We start from the raw sequence: 8,595 nt of genomic DNA, 5'->3' as shown, positions 1-8,595 counted from the left end.
TTCACTGGAATCTGGGGGTCATTATAATAATTTTATTGTCTCACAATGAGCTTTCCCAGAGCTCATAAAATATCTCTCCTTGAAAACAGCCTGTGCTGTTCCCTGGAAGCTGAGTGACAACAAGTCTCCCCAGATTTCCAGTACTCACCACCTCTTCTGATAGTATTTGCATATAGATTTGCATTATCACAACAGCTGCTTTCCATTGATTTCTTGTTGGCAGCGGCCGTTGGTCTTCATTGGAATTTGAGTGGCAATAAGCCTCCCTAAGATCCCAGCTCTCCTCGCACTCATCCAGCAGAGGTCCAATCAGTACTTTCCCCTCGGTCTTTTCTTCTTCCTAGAGAAATGCTTACAGCACCTGGTATTCCCTAGCGGTCACCCATCCAAGTACTTACCAGGTTCCACGTTGCTTAAATTCGGGGATAGGACGAGAACCGTTGTTTTCAACGTGATATGGCCTTAAATTATTATTATTATCCACATTTTGTGTCTACATGTTAGTATTACCGATTAATACTGATAAAGGGATCAGAAAAATCAAACATAGGTTATCCGCCTCTTGTTTTCACAGTTTTTCTGCACTTTCTGTAAAAATCTGGCGGTTCGCAACAAGGCTTTCTTTTTAAGCATGTCAAGGATTCCAATTTTCTAAATTCACTTGTCAAAATCCATTTGTTACACTCAAAATAGATGGTTTCTCTCTTCAACTTCCACAGTCCCATTTCGACCTTCTCTTTTTCTTCTCCCTCCACATTCACATCATTGCTATAACAATAATTATTGTCTTGTGTTCCTTTTTTACCAACGAGACTAAATCTGGTCTCTGTGCTTCAATCATATCATCACATTGGATATTTAGATCCCACAATAATCTCTCATTAGCTGGAACATTCCGTACCATTCTTTACTTCATTCATTTTCTTTGGTGTATGCTAACTGATATTTCTCACAATATTGTCATGTCGTCTCTTGTATTCGATTTTAGCTAACTTCTCACAACTAATGATGAGACGCTCTCATTCTCAGCTTTCTGTACACATATCAATGTGATTAATTATTGATACTCTTCTTATTATTAATAGTCTTCTTCTTATTATTATTAATATTCTTCTTCTTCTTTTTATTATTATTATTATTATTATTCGCTCACAATTTCTCACCCATCATCAAAGATTATTCATTAACAATGACCAGTGTTGTTCCCTGGGGCATGTGTGGCAACAAATCTTATAATACTTTCAGTACATTCTATCTCTTTCGATAACCCTTTAAAATTACTTTGCGTTTTTGCAACATCCGCATGCCATTCATTTCTCGCAGGCAACAACCATTCGTCTTCACTCTACTTTGGATAGTATTATTATTATTGATAGTATTATTGTTATTATTATTATTATTATTATAATTATTATTATTATTATCATTATCATCATCATCATTGATAGTATTTTTGAGTTAACCACTGTGACTGTTTTACACTACTTGGGATTGCCCACCAGTTCCTAAAAGTGGTGTCTTGGTTGCCTTCACAACAATTTTATGCTTCAGATTTCCAGCACTCTCCACAGTGTAAAACAGCGCGAACTATATGGGAGGCAACAGCAAAGGCAGCAGGTGTACGAAACCTAACATATTCAAATGATTGAGCCGTGTACGAGATGAAAAAGAAAAAAGCTTATAAAATTCAAATAGACCTGTTACACACGTAACCCTAGAGCGACAGGTAAAGACCTGTCCTAAAACTGTCGGAGAAAGACAAAATATAACTTGCTCGACCCCGCTGAGTCGTGTAAAGCACATTAAAGTACGAGAACAGTTTAAAAAAAACAGGCTTAGTTTTGGAAGTTAATGTAAATAAATGTTTGTTGAAATAATTTTAAAAAGTAAGTCGAATTCTTTCTTTTTCTTTGTTTTCTTGGAACGATCTGCGTACAACGTGTGGGTCCCGAGTGTTGACATATAACGACGACGTTACATCAGTTCGAACCTCATATATTATATCAGACAGAAAAATGGGACAATGTCAAGAAATCGTTTAACCTCACATTATAATGTCGCGACCAAGTCCATCTATTGTAAGTCTGTAATCATAGTCAAATAATGTTTGAGGTCGGTTTTATAAAGGAGTTGCGGAATAACGCTTCCGGTCCGCTTTGAATCGGGAGAAAATAAATTGGCTTTTCTGCGATTATTTCATTAACTTTTTCCAATATGCTGGCGCCATGAAATTCTCTCTTTGTCTTAACTTCCGGTACACGGCGAGCAAATATGGACGCCGAAGCCGGTAGCTAATATTTCTTTGTAAGGTTGTCATTACTTTGACATAAGCATTGTGTGAAATTGCTATTATTATATATCTATTTTTAGAACCAAGTTTCAACATGAAAGTTATCAGTTATAAACTGCCTTTATGTTATTTTTTTAATGCATAAATGCGTGTGAAGGTTCGGATGTTTTAGATCAATAAGTATTGCTATTTGTTGTATGCAGATTATTTGGGTGTTATGTTCATAACAATGAAATGTTTGACTGTATTCAGATGCATTTATTTGAAGTTTTCGATAGTATTTAGTCCAATCAATTTTTATATAAAGAATAAATCAGTACATTGCAAACTAGCTATACATATGCGCGTGTGTGTGTGAGTGTGTGTGAGAGAGAGAGGGTTGGTTTGTTGGTTGGTTGTTTTTGTTTTACGGCATATCAATCCTTTTCGGGTTATTTAATGCCGAATCCAAAGATTTGGAAGAAAATATTTTTTTAATAGAATATATTTGTTGTTTTCATGTCGGTTTCTATTTAACTCATAGTTGGAACCCTAACAGGTACTACCACTCTGGGTCAGAGTGGACCTGGGAGTAATGGCAATTAAAGGGTGGCTCCACACTTCCCAAAATATATATATATATATATATATCAAACCGTTTAAGAAACTCGATTCTTTTCGTTGAGCATTTTCAATTCAAATAAGTCGGTCAATTTAGCCTGTATAGGCAGAGCATCATATAATGATTAGATCACTCTTACAGGCGTTAAAAACATTTAAAAAATAAATGTTTAAATTTCAACGATATTTCCTCCGGTTAATTGCGGTCCTTGCAAATAGAGTCATAGATGGCTTCGTTGGCGGATTCGTATCTATCGACTGGCGTAAATCGTGACTCCGTGCACTGACGATTCCCGAAACGATGAAACACTCCTGCCTGTCGGTATTTAATAATTAGCGAATAATATATATATATATATATATATATATATACATATACATATAATGATTTGCTAAACTATTTATATATAATAATATATGATGCTCGATTCATGCAAGATGGTGCAACAGCTTTTCGTAATTTTCTGTGACATTTTTTTAAGTTTAAAACAGAATTTTATTGCGTATCATTCTTCTCATCTGTGCTCGCATATATTTATTTTTGAATGAAATTAAACATTAAAACTGAAAGGAATTTTCCATTATATAAAAAAAATATGTAGATTTTGCAATATTTTTTATATAATGAGAGTAGATAATTACATGCTGCCCACTTAATCATGATGTGACACCAGGTCGGAAAGTCGGGATGTCCAGCCAGCGCGCCGAAAGGAGGTGCACTCTAGTCTAGCAAAAATTATTTGGGCATCCTCATCAGCATTCCCTCACCTCAGGCAACACATGATAAACTTGTCTCACCTGAAAGCTGGGTGGCAACGCCTGGGAGGATTGAACTCCTTGCAAATACCTAGGCGGCGTTCCTCAGTCTGACAGGTACTGGCCCTGCACCCGTTAGGCTGATTGTCAAGAATGGATTCTCGACTGGTACTTTCTATCCAGTCTCCAAGCAGACCAAGCAAGAAGAATATAATTACAGTATGATTAAAGAAAATTGGAAGGTTCTACTGGATTTTTGAATGTCACCAGAAGTGACAACAAGGCTCAAGTAGGGTGCATTTATATTCCTTCTGCGGCTGTGCATTTAAAGCTCAAATCATAAAAAATGTTCAGTCTTCTCATAAAATGTGCATTAATAACATACGGATTTTTAAGTGGCTGCATTAATTTTAAATGCTTGTACGAATAAAATCTGGGCACTTACTAATTTTCCTTCCTCTATATGAAAAGAGAAGAGAGGGAGAGAGATCTCCAGATAGACATGCATATATATATATATATATATATATATATATATATATATATTGCATATCTGGTCTTACTTAGTTTTCCCGTAAACTACTGCGTGATCTAGTTGAAATTTTGTATAGTCATTTTTATTATAAGGTGCATCGGACTAACTATTAATGTACCTGTTAGATTTATAATTATAAAATAATATGAATTAATAAAGATTAGTATTTCTTGGAAACTAATGTGCCGATCTGGCTGAAATTGTGGATGAACATGTTTTTACGATAATATGTAGGCAATTAAGTATTATAGCACGCGTTCGATGAACAGTTAGGATTTAATAAGAATTATATATATATATATATATATATATATATATTTATACTTGCAAAAGTACACGTCGTTTACTGGGTTCAAAAACAGCCTACAGAAAATGGACTCTGATTTATTAAAGTATGATAGGTTATGAAAAGGAAGGGTTGTAAATTTGGGTTGAATATGGAGGTAGCAAAACCAAAGCGAAATATGATGAAAGTAAAAATAAAATAGACAACCCCCATAATTTAATATACCATACCTGTTCACACTGAAACACTTATCACAATATTCTGTGGATCTATATTAAAAAACCTTGTTAAACTTTGTGACACATTTCCATTCTATGGAGGCCAGGCGCGACCGCACACCCCATAATTTTATACCATCCCTATTTAAGTTAAAACATACTTATCAAAGTATTCTGATGTACATTTATATTAAAAAAAAAACACTTGTAAACGTTTTTTTTATTAAATTTTTTATTTCCATACTTTGTGGACCAGGCGCGAACGCAGAGCCCAAAATTTTAATGAACCACCGTTCTGCCAGATCAAACATAACCATTTCTGTGTCTCGATACATCTATCATTATATGTAATCAGTTTTTTTTAAAAATAGTCAACCATATAGGAGCCTATTTGTGGCCAGACGCACACACAGACATTTAGCTTATATATATATATATATATATATATATATATATATATTCCTGAGCTTGACTATGTTTAGGTGAACATATCTCGACTCAAACAAACAAAAAAAACGTGTATACGTCAATATCTTGCTTTCTAGAGGCGATGATTTGCTGAAGGCGTTTTTGATATTGCTTAGGTTTTTGAAGCATTTCTCTTGCAGAAAGTTGTCAAGATGCTTAAAAAGGTTGTAGTCGGTAGGTTTAGCAATGTGCGGTCGAGCATTGTCGCGGAGGAGAATTAGGTATTTTCTGTTAACAAATGCTGAGAGTTATCGAAGTTCCGATGCATTTCATCCATTTGTTGGCAGTACTTCTGTCTTAATTGTTTCGCCTGTATCCAAAAAAATTTTAATGGATAACCGGTCACAGACAACAAAACAGTAAGTATGGACTTCTTTTGGTGAAAATCTGGCTTTAGAAATTGTCATGGAGTTTCGACGGTGTCTAACTACTTAACTGAGCGTAAGCCGCTTGTAAAAACCCACTTTTTATCGCAAGTCAAAACCCGTTCGAGAAACAGGTCGTTCTTTGAAAGATAGTATTTCATAATGGCGTTACTTTTGGTTGTGTTTCAATTCCTGCGGCACCTATTTCTCATTATTTTTGTTATTCTGGTCTGTGTCAAGTTGTTAGGAATTGTCGTATACCGACGAATAGGCTCCTATATGGTTGACTATTTAAAAAACTGATTACATATAATGATACAAAATGTATCGAGACACAGGAATGGCTATGTTTGATCTGGCAGAACGGTGGTTCATTAAAATTTCGGGGTCTGCGTTCGCGCCTGAGCCACAAAGTATGAAAATAAAAAATAAAAAATTAAAAAAAACGTCTACAAATGTTTTTGATATAGATGCACATAAAACATACTTATCAAAGTATTCTTAACTTAAATAGGGATGGTATGATAAAATTGTGGGGTGTGCGTTCGCGCCTGGCCTCCATAGAATGGAAATAGGCACAAACTTTAATATCTTTTCACATCTATCTGTGTAAATATACTTTGATAATTATGTTTCAGTTTGAAGAAATATGGTATAATGAAATTATGGGGTGTTCGTTCGCTGTTTTTGAACCCAATCAACGGCGGGTACTTTTGCTAGCGGTTATATATATATATATATATATATATATATATTGTGATTCACTGATGAACTAATAAACTGATCATTAGGAATATGGAGCGTAATTTGATTTAGATCCATGCAATTAGGTGTAAAGCTACCTCTGATTTTTATGAAGCGTTAAATGCTTGTAGAGATAAAAAGACTAATATCTCCTACATTAAAGTTATATATATATATATATATATATATATATATATATATTATATCGTCAAGGATGAGAGTTTATATGGAAACGTTGTTTTAATTTGAATAAAATAAAATACGCATCAAGTGCGCTTGAAAACCAAATAACAACGTAATACTAGGAAAATTAACATATTTGACTTGTTTGAAATTTATCACAAATATATTCAGTGGCTCTTAAAAACAGACTTTGTTCTCTATCTAAGGAAGAAGAAGAAAAAGAAACAAAGTAACACACTGAATATTTAGAATACCTCTGAAATATATTTGTGATAAATTTCCAACAAAATATTTATTTTCCTAATGTTATTTTGTAATTTGGCTATCAAGCGCACTTGATGCGTATTTTATTATATATATATATATATATATATATATATATATATATATATATATATATACAAGCGGACATACTCCGCTTTCCTCTGTATTAAACTTAAAAAATGAAGTAGAAAACGACAAGAAACTGAGACATGTACACGCGAGTACTATGTTTTTTTTTCTAAACAGTTCATTTCGTCTAAGTAACAAAAAAAATACTCTAGATTAGATGGAAACCAAAACCTAAATAAAGTGTGGCAAATGCGATAACAATAAGACGGGCCTGCCACATAGTTTAAAAGTGTTTTCAAACCTAATTATTCTTAACATAAGTAAGCTACTATGTTTACGATTCGCTTGTGCGCAGTCATGAAACAGTTGACAAACAGAAAAAAAAAATAATGACACCCAAGTTCTAAGTTTTTAATTTTTCTCCCTTAGCAACCTTTTTTCCGGAAGGAACCCGATTAAAACGTCTTTCATATCTCTGAATACAACAAATCTCAAGTCTGCAGATCAAAAATTCGTATAGTTGTACTCACACACATTCTCACCATATATATATATATATATATATATATATATATATATATATATATACATACACTAAACTATTTCAACAGTTAAATAATGCATCTGCTCGTTATCCTGATATTTTTGAATTGTATAAAATCAACCAGAATATCTTAATAAGGGAAATCCAATATTTATATATTTGTGTATATATATATATATATATATATATATATATATATATATATATATATATATATATATATATATATATATATACACACACACGTGTGTGTAGATTTTTGTTGTTGATTTCTTAAACGATATTGAGGTGAGCGTCTTCACCTTGAAGATCGGATTTTTTTTTTTAGAAATTGCCCATTTTTTACTTTGGACGTAAACAATATTTTTATTTATTTATTTTTAAACTAATCTACATACATGCATTATATATATATATATATATATATATATATATATATATAAGAATGTAAATACATAAAGTAAAAATCATAGTTGGCAGTGATACGTAGTCAAATGGATTAATCCTAATCTTATAAATACAAGATTGGTAAATTAAAAAATGTATCCATTTTGAATTTGGAAACAAACGAGTCTCACAGGCAAGGAATACATTATTTTCTAACATGAATAGGCTTACCAAATTTTTCCAGGGTAGAAAACAAGTCTAATATCTGTAACATTTTTTGTTCTTTTGATTAAAGGGTTGGTGTTTGAGCAACATTGCTGGGGAGTCATGATTAAATATGCGGTTTTGTTTTTAAATCCCCGAAACAGTGTTCATGGTAAACAATTGATGATCCCTTTAATTAACATATTGACTATAGTGGGGTTAATAGAGCAAGCTGATACGTGGATTGCAGTTGATTAAATGTTCTACTGACTAAATAATTTCTAACGAATAATAAAAAAATATATAAAAATTAAATAAGTTTTTTATGTAGTTTTAAAGGTTACAAAAATGCGTGCGCGTATTAAAGGGATTAAGTATACAAAATATGGCTACAGCCGCCCATTTGAAAATCGAATATTTCAGATTTGTATTAATTAACCAAAACTTACTAAATTACAATTTCTTTTAATACCTCTTAAGATGAAACTTTTTCCTGGCAGTCATTTTCAGAATGAAAGTAATTTAATTAATGCTGATGTAAATTGGATTAATTATTCTAAAATTCTAATAATGTCCGTAGCGCAGTGAATAGAGAAGTTATGTTTTTACTTTTCCAGATGAGAATTGTCTGATAATAGTCCCCAGCCTAGATATTGTTAACACTATTTTTTAAGATGAAGAT

The 8,595-nt window shown here is 32.7% G+C and overlaps 1 pseudogene; it reads right to left on the bottom strand.

Moving 5' to 3' along the window:
* Positions 1–349: 349 nt before the first annotated feature.
* LOC145267369 (5S ribosomal RNA) lies at positions 350–468 on the bottom strand (annotated as a pseudogene).
* Between the last annotated feature and the right edge of the window lie 8,127 nt (positions 469–8,595).

Source organism: Euprymna scolopes, chromosome 42, assembly GCF_053919585.1.
Source record: "Euprymna scolopes isolate OS-2025 chromosome 42, ASM5391958v1, whole genome shotgun sequence".
NCBI lineage: Eukaryota > Metazoa > Mollusca > Cephalopoda > Sepiida > Sepiolidae > Euprymna > Euprymna scolopes.
Note: the sequence above shows the minus strand (reverse complement) of the source record. Positions and strands in the feature narration are given on the sequence as shown.